This window comes from Cheilinus undulatus, linkage group 17, assembly GCF_018320785.1.
Source record: "Cheilinus undulatus linkage group 17, ASM1832078v1, whole genome shotgun sequence".
NCBI lineage: Eukaryota > Metazoa > Chordata > Actinopteri > Labriformes > Labridae > Cheilinus > Cheilinus undulatus.
The window spans coordinates 42,171,376-42,184,532 of NC_054881.1; positions in this window are offsets into that span (position 1 = coordinate 42,171,376).

Below are 13,157 nucleotides of genomic sequence, written 5' to 3' on the forward strand. Positions count from 1 at the left end.
CAGTTTTTAGTAGTCAGAACATTTGTTCCGGAACCAAAAGAAATTGACTCATTTTAGTGATTTGTATCCTTTGACCTGGCTCTCCAACAGGAGTCGGCTCTTTTTACTGATTCGCATCATCTAATGTGTCCCACCAATCATAGATATGATGTTAAAGACACATCATAGATATAATACTGATGTTATAGACCAGTGGTTCTCAAATGGTGTGCCAAGGCAAAGGCAGGTCTAGGTGTGCCGTGGTAATTTGTACCATATGTTATTACTGCAACTTTATGGCAAGAACTGTAACCAGGCCTGCCCACAGATCAGGCTGGACCCCTGTAAAAACCCCAGAGAATGGGACCTCCCCAGCTGGGATTTACTGATGATATCAGTGTATGTGTGTTGGGTCAGTAGCATTGGTGCTAGCGTCCTGGCTAACAGTTACCTCATTAAGAGCTGAAAGGCATGGCAGCCTATTATTGGGTTGAAATTGGTGTAAAAGTTATTCATTCATGCCGTTTTTAACAAAGTTAAACAATTTTTCTACCCATTTTTGGCACTTCTTTCGACTGCTTTTTTTGCCATTTATTACTTTTTGTTTTTTTGTTTGTTTGTTTGTTTGTTTGTTTTTTGCCACTTATTACTACTTTTGACCCGTTTTTACAACTTTTTTGGAACTTTTTGCCACATTTAACCCATTTGTGCCACCTTTTTTGGAACTTTTTACCACATTTAACCCATTTTTGCTACCTTTTCTGGAACTTTGTGCCATATTGAACCAATTTTTGCTACCTTTTTTGGAACTTTTTAACCACATCTAACCCATTTGTGCTAACGTTTTTGGAACTTTGTGCCGTAATTAACCCATTTGTGCTACATTTTTCTGGAACTTTTTGCCTCATTTGACCCATTTTTGCTACATTTTTCTGGGACTTTTTGCCACACTTAACCAATTTTTTGCTACCTTTTCTGGAACTTTTTGCCACATTTAACCCATTTTTGATATTTTTTTGGAACTTTTTGCCACACTTAACCCATTTCTTGCTACCTTTTCTGGAACTTTTTGCCACATTTAACCCATTTTTGCTAACTTTTTGCCACATTTAACCCATTTGTGCTACCTTTTTTGGAACTTTGTGCCGTAATTAACCCATTTGTGCTACCTTTTTGGAACTTTTTACCACATTTAACCCATTTTTGCTACCTTTTTGGAACTTTTTGCCATATGTAACCCATTTGTGCTACCTTTTTTAGGAACTTTTTGCCACATTTAACCCATTTTTGCCACCTTTTGCCCACTTTTGCCATCTCCATGATCCCCCAGTTGGCTGGGCCCCAGAAATCTCTCCCCTTCCTCCCATTATAGGCCACCTTGACTGTAACATTATTCAAAAAATCTAATTTGTATTGATTTAAATTTGGTGTGCCTTGAGATTTTGGCTTAACCCTAGTTGTGCCTTGGGCAAAAAAAAAAGTTTGAAAACCAATGTTATAGACACATCATAGATATAAAACTGTCATAGAAATATTACTGACAGACATTTAGCAGTTGTGAAGAGTATAAAAGTATAAAACATGCACACCTACAGACAGAGACGCTGTTGTTTTTGTAAAACATTTAATGATGAACAGAAGAAGAAAAATGATCGATACAACCAATAAACATTAACTTTTTCTTTTTCAGCAACAATCAAATGTTCTGAGTCCATTTTTATTCTCCTGCTACATAAATCATCAAACACAGAAACATCCTTAAGTTTAAAAACATGTCAGAAGATTGTCTAAGGATCTTTTGGAACGTCATCACTGCAGCAAAGACTCCAGATATGATTTGGTTTATTCTGAATAAAATCATGTCTACAGTCTGACTGTAGTGATGCCTGCTCTTCTTATCTTTTATAGAACTTTATTAATAATATTAATAATAAATCTGAATATACATGGTGTTTGTCGGGTCGCTGTGTGCTCAGAGAACCTGAGGTCACATTTTCTATCAAACACAGCACATAAACTCTTATTTTGAAGGGCTGTCTTTGGAAGCAGCAGTGTTTCCAGGACGCAGCAACTCAGTCTCAGTTTCTCATGCATTCAGCTGCGTCCATAAAGCACCAAAGATATTTGAACATAGCACCATTTTTTACAGTGTCCTTTGAGCCACCGTGAGCATGCATACAGTCTAAAACTTTACGATCCACGTCTACACAAGGTCTGCACGAGGCGAGCCATGATATCATACAGGTTACATGATGAGATTATACAGTACACAGAGAAAGAAAGTGCTAGAACAACGCCCGCACTCTACGAAACTACAGGACACGCCCACTGTGACATCACGCTATCTACACATACACCTGTCCAATACACCTACACAGTGTGTCTCATTTCAGGGCTGAAGACTCCAAAGGACCCAGACTACAAAGGACAGGCCATACGAAGAACGTGCCATATGAAGGACTAAACCTTCAAAGGATGCAGACAACAGACGGGACACCTTACAGAGGACTCCCCATATGAAAGAATCAACCTTTAAAGGATGCAGAAAACTAAGAACTCTACCTTCGAAGGACTGACGCTATGAAGGGCACAGCCTTCAAAGGACCTAGCCATCAAAGAATGCAGCCCACAAAGGATGTAGCCTTCAGAAGAGCAGCCTTAAATCTATGCAGCCTTCCCAGTGTGGGGCCTTCAAAGAATGCCATCGAAGCATGCAGCCTTTAAAGACCCAGGCTATGAAGAATGCAATCTTCCAAGGACGCAGACTATGAAGGATGCAACCTTCAAAAACCTAGGCCGTGAAGGATGCAACCTTCAAACCCAGGCTATGAAGAATGCAGTCTTCCAAGGACCCAGACTATGAAGGATGCAACCTTTGAAAAACCCAGAACATGAAGGATGCAACAGTCAAAAACCCAGGCTATGAAGGATGCAACCTTCAAAAACCCAGAACATGAAGGATGCAACAGTCAAAAACCCAGGCTATGAAGGATGCAACCTTCAAAAACCCAGAACATGAAGGATGCAGCCTTCAAAAACCCAGAACATGAAGGATGCAACCTTCAAAAACCCAGGCTATAAAGGATGCAAACTTCAAACCCAGGCTATGAAGAATGCAGTCTTCCAAGGACCCAGACTATGAAGGATGCAACCTTTGAAAAACCCAGGCTATAAAGGATGCCACAGTCAAAAATCCAGGCTATGAAGAATTCAACCTTCAAAAACCCAGTCCATGAAGGATGCAACCTTCAAAACCCAGGCCATATAGGATGCAGCCTTCAAAGGACTCCTAATATGATGGCAATAGCCTCTAAAGAACCCTGACTATGAAGGACATAGCCTTCAAATGACCCAGACTTCTGCAGTGGATCATTTGTCTGTGTAAACAGCTGTCCCTGGTCCTGATTTTAACATTTTTAAGTGTTTCTGAGCTGATTTAAATACAAAAAAGAAGCTAAATGAATCTTGAGATGTATAGGGCCATAAAGGATGGATCCTAAGAAGGATGGGGCATTTGTTATAATTTCAGGGAACCTTTAAAAGCCATCAGCACATTGCCATGACGTAATCAGCCTTTGAATGACTGCAGCCCTTCAACGAGACACACCCACAGATACATCTGTCCTCAGGTAAACACCTATACCATGATGAAGAACAGAAACCCTCCTCCTCCTCAGTGAGCACATTCAAACAAACACACAGTGTCCAGGTGTGGCGACCTCTGTCACATGATCATCCAGGAAATTACAGGGGCACAGTGACCAGCGGACGTGTCTACGTGCTGGAACAGGAGGACCAGTCTATCACACGGAGCATTAAGGCGTCAGAGTGATGGTTGTTAACAGTCCCAAAAAAAAGGTCAAACATCCTGCAGCTCATCTAAAACATGTTACATCTTATTAACCATCATATCAACATGTATGATCATAGTAACATATAAAAATTATTCCACAGATCATTACATCATATTCAGCCTATTAATATGAAACATCATTACACCAAACATCCTGCAGAAATCGTCACCATTAACCTTATTAATAAGTGTGATCATGTCTGTTAGCATCATTATGTCAAACATCCTTCAGTTACATCACATTAACCCTTTAACATGTCTGATCATAGTAATACATCCTTTAAACACGTATGTCATTTAACACGTTTAAATCATGACATCATGATTTACCCTACATGTATGAACCTGAGGATGGAACATGGAGACGTTTAAGAAAACATTCAGAGCTGTGAGAGAGTATTGTCCCCCTTCCTGATTTCTGGTTTTCATATTTGTCACACTTAAATGTTTTAGATCATCGTCACTCAACCCTGCTCAACCAAAGAGCCAAACTGTTGAAAGATAACTTGCAAGAGCCACAATCTAAGTGGTGAAAGGTGGCGAAAATAATTTAAAGTGGCAATTAAAATGAGGTTAAGGGGGCAAAATAGCCATCAAATGACAAAAACTGGGTCAAAAGTGACAAAAATGGGGAAAAACAGGCAAAAAAGGGCAGAAACTTGGGTGAGAACTGACACAAAATGGTCAAAAGTTGCAAAAAATGACAAAAAATGAATGAAAAATGACTAAATCGGGCATAAAGCAGGGATGCACGATATTGAATTTTTGCCGATATCCAATATGCCGACATTTATAGATTCATTTTAGCCAATACCGATATTTAAATATGTTTGACATAACCAAAAAATGTAGTCCGTAGAACATAATTAAGGTTTGAGGATGAAAAAGAGAAACAAACTGTTTTTTTTAAACACATTTTTAAGTTTAAAGAAGGATAAATACTGAAAAAGATCTCAACTTAGATTGGTCCAGCCTAAAACTCCACTAATTTATTAGAAATTTTGATATCTGCTAATACCGAGATTTGCCTTTTTTAGCTAATATCTGCCAATACCGATATTAGGTCGATAACATCGTGCATTCCTAGCATAAAGCAGCAAAGAGTAGCAAAAATTTGGGGAAAAGTGGCGTTTAAAGGCAAAAGGCAGCTTAAATGAGTAGAAAAAAATACCACAAAGCAGGATAAAAGAGTCAAAAACTGGGGGAAAGGGGGGCAAAAACTGAGTAATAGTGGCAAAAAAAGTGGCAAAAGCAGTAAAAATGAATTAAAAGGGGCAAAAAATTTAAAAAAAAGGGGGCAAAAATTGCAATTAAGGGCAATGGAAATCTACAGACAGAAAATAAAGGTGGACAATAAAAACCAACAGTATTAGTGTGGGAAAAAAACTGATTAATCTGACTTGCAATGGGTAATTCTGAGGTCAAAGTTGCAGTTTTTTAAGGTTTTCTGGGGGAATAATGTTTCAATTTAAGACATAAAAGAGCCACAAATCCTCACAAAAGAGCCACGCGTTGAGTATCACTGGTTTAGATCGTTTCAACTGATGATTCATTTATCAAGGGTTAAATCCATCCAATCCGACATGATCCTATGTGAAACAGTCATTCACCCTAACCCTAATAACTGGTCGTTCCATCCTTGGCAGCAACAACTGAAGCAAGAAGTAAAAAATAACTGTCAGCGAGTCTTTCACATCTCTGTGGAGGAATGTTGTCCCATTCTTTCATTCAGCCACATTGGAGAGGTTTCCAGCATGAACAGCCTGTTTAAGATCATTCCACAGCATCTCAGTCAGATCTAAGTCCAGACTTTGACTAGACCACTGCAGAACCTTCATTTAGTCTTTAGTCCAGTCAGAGGTGGACTTGCTGGTGTGTTTAGGATCATTTTCCTGCTCCATAACCAAAGTGTGCTTGAGCTTGTGGTCATGAACTGACAGACAGACATTCTCCTTCAGGATTTTCTGCCAGAGCAGAATTATGGTTCTAGTAGTCCAGGTCCTGGTCCAGCCCATCACACTACCACCACCATGTCTGACTGTTGGCCTGATGTTCTTCTGATGAAATGCTGGGTTAGTTTGACTCCAGATTTAACAGCTTTTCTCCATCAGGTTGTTGCAAACAAGCTTTTAAAGGACACGCTGATTTACTGATTACCCAATCCTGTGGGGTACTGGTTAGACTGGAATGACAACTGGGGGTCTAGACTGGCCTGTGGGCAAAAGGCAAGGATGGAATGTCAACATTCGAAGATGACGCCATCCTTTAAAAAACACAAGGACAACGTCATCAAAGGCAGAGGATGGAATGTTCCATGTTGAGGCTTTTTCCCTCCATTTTTGCCAAATAGTCACCATAGTAGTCGCCATGGTAACTTCTGGGGAAGTGGTTGGAACTATTGAGGGTAAGGGATCCAGAAAGTTCTTCTTCTGTCTGGTCAGTCCTCAGAAGTCTTGGGGATCATGAGGATGTTTTTAGTCAAGAGACAAGCCTTTGTGTTCTTGTTGGTCAGCTGTAGTTTTGGCCTTGGAACTCTCCCATGATGCCGTTGTTTCCCAGTCCTTTTTTATCTGAGTCAGTGAGGCCTGCAGGTCTTTAGATGTTGAAATGGGACCTCCTAAATGAGTCGTCCATGATCTCTTGGAGTCATTTTGGTAGGCTGGCCACTCCTGGGAAGGTTCACCACTGTTCACAGTTTTCTCCATTTGTGGGCAACGGCGCTCACTTTGCCAAAACCTTAGAAATGTCTTTTTAACCCTTTCAGACTCAAAGATGTCAGAGACTTTGTTTCTCATTTGTTCTTGAATGTCTTTAGATGGTTCCATGATGTGTTGGAGATCTTTTAGCCTACTTCACTGTCAGACAGGTTCCATTTGAGGGATTTCTGGATCCAACAGGTCTGGCAGTAATCAGGTCTGGGTGTGGATAGTCAAACTGGTGAACCACAGTTAATTCAGGATTTAATAAGAGGGGGCAATGACTGTTTCACATAGAGCCAGGTAGGCTTGGATGGCTTTGTTCCCTTGATAAATGAATTATCATTTAAAAACAGACTTTTGTATTTTCTCAGGCAGTCTTTGTCTAATATTAACATTAGTTTGATGATCTGAAGCAGTTAAGCGAGACAACTATGCAAAAAATAAGAAATCAGGAGGGGTGACAATGTTTTTTATAGACCTGTAATTTTCAGCACTTAAAAGCGATTTAACTGAGAGATAGTGGCAGCAGTGAATCTGAGAGCTGATGGCTTACCGCCATGAAATAACAAAAGAAGAAGAAGTAGTGAATTCTAGTGACTTCAGAACAAATGTAACTTCTCCTCATTAAAGGAAATATGGATTTACTGAACATTTTTACATAAATGAATAAACGTTCCATCTGACAGAGCGTTGTTGATTTAAAATAGAATGTTTAAGTGGAAATGCATGAACCAATGCTAAATCAGCTAGCCTGCATAAGGCCATTTTCATTTTGTGTTAGCATCAAACTATCAGGCTAGAATGTAACATCCTGATTATTCAGTTTCAATAAATGATGGGTCATGACTTTTTTTTTTCAGCTACACTGCCCTACGCCATGTCAACACGTCTGATTATCTGCACATACAATAATCCAGAAAAATCATCAGATCCTAACATCCAACATCCTGCAGCGTCACAAACAGAACTCATCCGAATTTACATTTTAGTAATCTTCAAACATAAAAGATCCTGAAAACACCTATGATCATAACATATTAACCATACCGACATATCTGATCACACTGTCAAACAAAATAAAGTTCTCTTCTCAAATAAATTAGTTTCCTCAAAATGGCAAAATTGATCGGCTGTCACTCAAACCCCTCCAGCTGTCAATCAAACCCCCCTCCAGCCTACAATCAAACCCCTCCAGCCTACAATCAAACCCCTCCAGCTGTCAATCAAACCCCTCCAGCTGTCAATCAAACCCTCCAGCTGTCAATCAAACCCCTTTCAGCTGTCAGTCGGACCCCTCCTGCTGTCAATCAAATCCCCTTCCAGCTGTCAATCAAACCTCTCCAGCTGTCAATCAAACCCCTCCAGCTGTCAATCAAACCTTACAGCTGTCAATAAAAACATTCCAGCTGTCAATCAAACCCCTGCAGCTGTCAATCAAACCCTCCAGCTGTCCAACCCCTCCAGCTGTCAATCAAACCCCTCCAGCTGTCAATCAAACCCTTCCAGCTGTCAATCAAACCCCCCCTCTCTGTCAATCAAACCCTCCAGCTGTGATCAGACCCCTTTCAGCTGTCAGTCGGACCCCTCCTGCTGTCAATCAAACCCCCTTCCAGCTGTCAATCAAACCCCTCCAGCGGTCAATCAAACCCCTCCAGCTGTCAATCAAACCCCTCCAGCTGTCAATCAAACCCCTCCAGCTGTCCAACAAACCCCTCCAGCTGTCAATCAAACCCCTCCAGCTGTCAATCAAACCCCTCCAGCTGTCCAACAAACCCCTCCAACTGTCAATCAAACCCCTCCAGCCTACAATCAAACCCCTCCAGCCTACAATCAAACCCCTCCAGCTGTCAATCAAACCCCTCCAGCTGTCAATCAAACCCTCCAGCTGTCAATCAGACCCCTTTCAGCTGTCAGTCGGACCCCTCCTGCTGTCAATCAAATCCCCTTCCAGCTGTCAATCAAACCTCTCCAGCTGTCAATCAACCCCTCCAGCTGTCAATCAAACCTTACAGCTGTCAATAAAAACATTCCAGCTGTCAATCAAACCCCTGCAGCTGTCAATCACCTGGACAGGATGACGCTGGCTAACATTTATGTAGATATCTACACAGAGATGCTGCTTTTTGGCTTTCTGAGATTGGACTTTGTGGCCGCCATCTTGGAGAGGTATGTCCACAGCTCATGACAGGTGTCAGGCCAAAAACTGGCTGAAACGTGAATTGATATTAAAGCGGATTGTTTTGTTGTAAATGTTAGAAATGTATTTAGATCAGAATAATTAATGGGATAATAAAAAACAAGTTTTTTACAATGACGTTTCATCTTGTGCGTGATAACTGCCGCCATGTCAGAAGCCTGAATGTAGCATCTACATGTACATGTAGATGCTGTATACATGTATCTATGTCTGAGAGGAAGACGAAGGTCAGGATGAAGGTCTTCAGTGAACCTGGAGTTTAGATTTTAAATTCAGGATGATCTGGAACTTTCTGAAGTTTGAATGTTTTTAGTCAAATGTTTTAAATGAAGCCACTCTATCACACACAAAACGCCACGGAGAGTTGAAGTCTTTACATCACCAAATCACTAACCTGCAAACACATTTATTTATCATTCCACCTATTAATCATATCATTTATCATATATAGTTATCACATCATGTCTCTAAAATATCATTTATTCACACACAGAAAGCCTTTATTTTCAGTCATAACTTCTAAATTATTGTTCATTTGGCTTAAGATTATTCAATCATTAAATCAACTAGATTAATAAAACTACCTTTCTAATAATCCTTAGATTGATTACCAATAATAATTCAAATTAATGACTGAAAATAAATTAGATTTACAATTCTTTGATGTGCAGGAGGACCGAGTCAACATGAAGCAGATGTTTTCATCCAAACAGATTTGGAGTCAAAGACAAGTCAACATCTGCTCCTGCTCCATGTGGACCCTGGAGTCCATCCTTCCACTATCAACGTTTGACTATTCTGGAGCCTTCCTCCTGCCTGAGACGGGCCCGTCCTGCACACATACGACAGCTTAAATAGACAGGACACATTTAGGATTGACTTTAAAACTCTACTCACTGATGAGGACCAGCACTGAGGACCAAATGTACTTGGATCCAGGCCCCAGGTCCCTAAAACGAAGGCAGCCATGTTTCAGCTCCTCATTCAGGAAATAAATCTGATGTTTGAATCACTCTGCAGTCACATGAAGTGGAAAAACTCAAGCAGCTTCTTTTGCAAAAAATATATAATATAAAAAAAACTCTAATTAATAAGATTAACATTATAAATAACAATGCACCAGTTATATTTAATATTTGGGATGTTCTCACGGTAATCGTTCAAATCTGTTTCTATCTTCTCTTTGTTTCTAAATATTTATTTATCAGACATTAACTCTTATTCATCACATTCAGAGGCCCCGTTTACACCACACATTAACAGCCTTACATCTGATGTAGGCATTCAGATACCAAGTGGGAATCCCTCTTCCTCTATGTGGACACACCTCAGACTGACTGGCTCAGACTGATTCAGACCTGGTCTGGAAGACTGAGCCAGGGCTAGGGCTGGATGTCATGACCAAGACCTGGTCGAGAGGTCTTCATCAGGACTAGGGCTGGGTATTTACCCCCATATCATGACTGAGACCTGGTCTGAGAGTCTGAGCCAGGGCTCGGGATGGGTATTTACCCCCATATCATGACTGAGACCTGGTCTGAGAGTCTGAGCCAGGGCTAGGGCTGGGTATTTACCCCCATATCATGACTAAGACCTGGTCTGGAAGACTGAGCCAGGGCTAGGGCTGGATGTCGTGACTAAGACCTGGTCGAGAGGTCTTCATCAGGACTAGGGCTGGGTATTTACCTCCATATCATGACTGAGACCTGGTCTGAGAGTCTGAGCCAGGGCTAGGGATGGGTATTTACCCCCATATCATGACTGAGACCTGGTCTGAGAGTCTGAGCCAGGGCTAGGGCTGGGTATTTACCCCCATATCATGACTAAGACCTGGTCTGGAAGTCTGAGCCAGGGCTAGGGATGGGTATTTAACCCCGTATGATGACTAAGACCTGGTCTGGAAGTCTGAGCCAGGGCTAGGGATGGGTATTTACCCCCATATCATGACTAAGACCTGGTCTGGAAGTCTGAGCCAGGGCTAGGGATGGGTATTTACCCCCGTATGATGATTCTGGCTTTAGTTACTCTTTAAATCAAACTCTGGCTTTAGTTACTCTTAAAATCAAACTCTGGCTTTCGTTACTCTGCAAATTAAACTCTGGCTTTAGTTACTCTTTAAATCAAACTCTGGCTTTAGTTGCTCTGCAAATTAAACTCTGGCTTTCGTTAATCTTTTAATTGAACTCTGGCTTTAGTTACTCTTTAAATCAAACTCTGGCTTTAGTTGCTCTGCAAATTAAACTCTGGCTTTCGTTAATCTTTTAATTGAACTCTGGCTTTAGTTACTCTTTAAATCAAACTCTGGCTTTAGTTACTCTTAAAGTTAAACTCTGGCTTTCGTTACTCTTTAAATTGAAATAGGGCTTTTGTTACTCTTTAAATTAAACTCTGGCTTTAGTTACTCTATAAATCGAACTCTGACTTTAGTTACTCTATAAATTAAACTCTGGCTTTCGTTACCTTTTAAATCAAACTCTGGCTTTCGTTACTCTATAAATCGAACTCTGACTTTAGTTACTCTATAAATTAAAATCTGGCTTTAGTTATTTTTTAAATCAAACTCTGGCTTTCGTTACTCTTTAATTCAAACTCTGGCTTTAGTTACTCTATAAATTGAACTCTGACTTTAGTGACTCTTTAAATTAAACTCTGGTTTTCATTACTCTTTAATTCAAACTCTGGCTTTAGGTTCTCTTTAAATCAAACTCTGGCTTCAGTTACTCTATAAACCAAACTCTGGCTTTAGTTACTCTATAAATTGAACTCTGGCTTTCTTTACTCTTTAAATCAAACTCTGGCTTTAGTTACTCTGCAAATTAAACTCTGGCTTTAGTTACTCTTTTAATCGAACTCTGGCTTTCGTTACTCTTTAAATCGAACTCTGGCTTTAGTTACTCTTTAAATTAAACTCTGGCTTTAGTTACTCTTTAAATCGAACTCTGGCCTTAGTTACTCTTTAAATTAAACTCTGGCTTTAGTTACTCTTTAAATCAAACTCTGGCTTTAGTTACTCTTAAAATTAAACTCTGGCTTTAGTTACTCTCAAAATCAAACTCTGGCTTTAGTTACTCTTTGAATCAAACTCTGGCTTTAGTTACTCTTTGAATCAAACTCTGGCTTTCATTACTCTTTAAATCAAACTCTGGCTTTAGTTACTCTTTAAATTGAAATCTTGCTTTAGGTACTCTTTAAATTAAAGTCTGGCTTTAGTTACTATATAATCAAACTCTGGCTTTAGTTACTCTTCATTTAAACTCTGGCTTTAGTTACTATATAATCAAACTCTGGCTTTAGGTACTCTTTAAATTAAACTCTGACTTTAGTTACTCTTTTAAGAACTGTTATTTAGATAGGAGGTGTAGGGGGGGCTCTGATTGGTTGTTTCTGAAGATGCATCGTTTATGTGAGGTGTGAACACACAGAGTAAAGTGCTGTCAACTTAGCATCCTAAAGCTCAAACGGGGGTTAACGTGAGGTTTAAACAGGCCCAGATTCAATCAGATGATCAGACTACATCATCTGATGGATGATTGTCACATGACTTGGAAGGCTCTATCTGACTGGATGATGAAAGTGCAAATTAATCTAAAGTGCTTCTTGATCATTTGGATAATAATCGATCGATTTCACCTTAAACTGATTATGGGTAAACAATAAATAATTCATTTTTATCATCTTGAATAAATATTTTAGTTTTTCATAAAGTGCTAACTTTGATTTATTTTTTATAATTTAGTCATTTAACACAGAGAAATTAAACGCGCCACAGCAGCACTGACATTTGTGAGCACCTGAACGAAACACAGCAGAGTTTAAAAAAAAAATACTGCAGGTGAGAGCTGTCAATCAAAGTCACACCTGGAGGCTCTGACCAATCAGAGCAAGGGAAACTTTGTGATGTTATCCCATTAAAAAGGGAAATTATTATTTGAAAAGAAACACACACAGGCATCAAGTGTCACATCGAACATTAAGTATTGATTAATCACTGATTAATCAGTGTTCGATAACAGATTAATCACTGATTAATATACAGCTGATTGATCACTGATTGATTGCAGAAAGCAGCAGGAAAGCAACTCCCACGTCCTGTCATCAGCCAATCAGCACACAGAGATGTCCACCTGTTGTCTGTCTGTGTCTATAACCATTAAATATAGATATTATTGATTACTGATCACTGATCAGCTGCTCTCTCTCTCGTTCATTTGAACATTTTTATATATTTTGATATTCTGTTGTCTAAATTTGAACATATCATTAAAACAACAGCTAAAGTTATTGATCGATAACGTCATCCCTGATACTGATGACATCATCAGAGATATTGATGACGTCATCAGAGATATTGATGATGTCATCAGAGATATTGATAACGTCATCACAGATATCAATGACGTGATATTTATTAAAGTACATATGGGCGGGG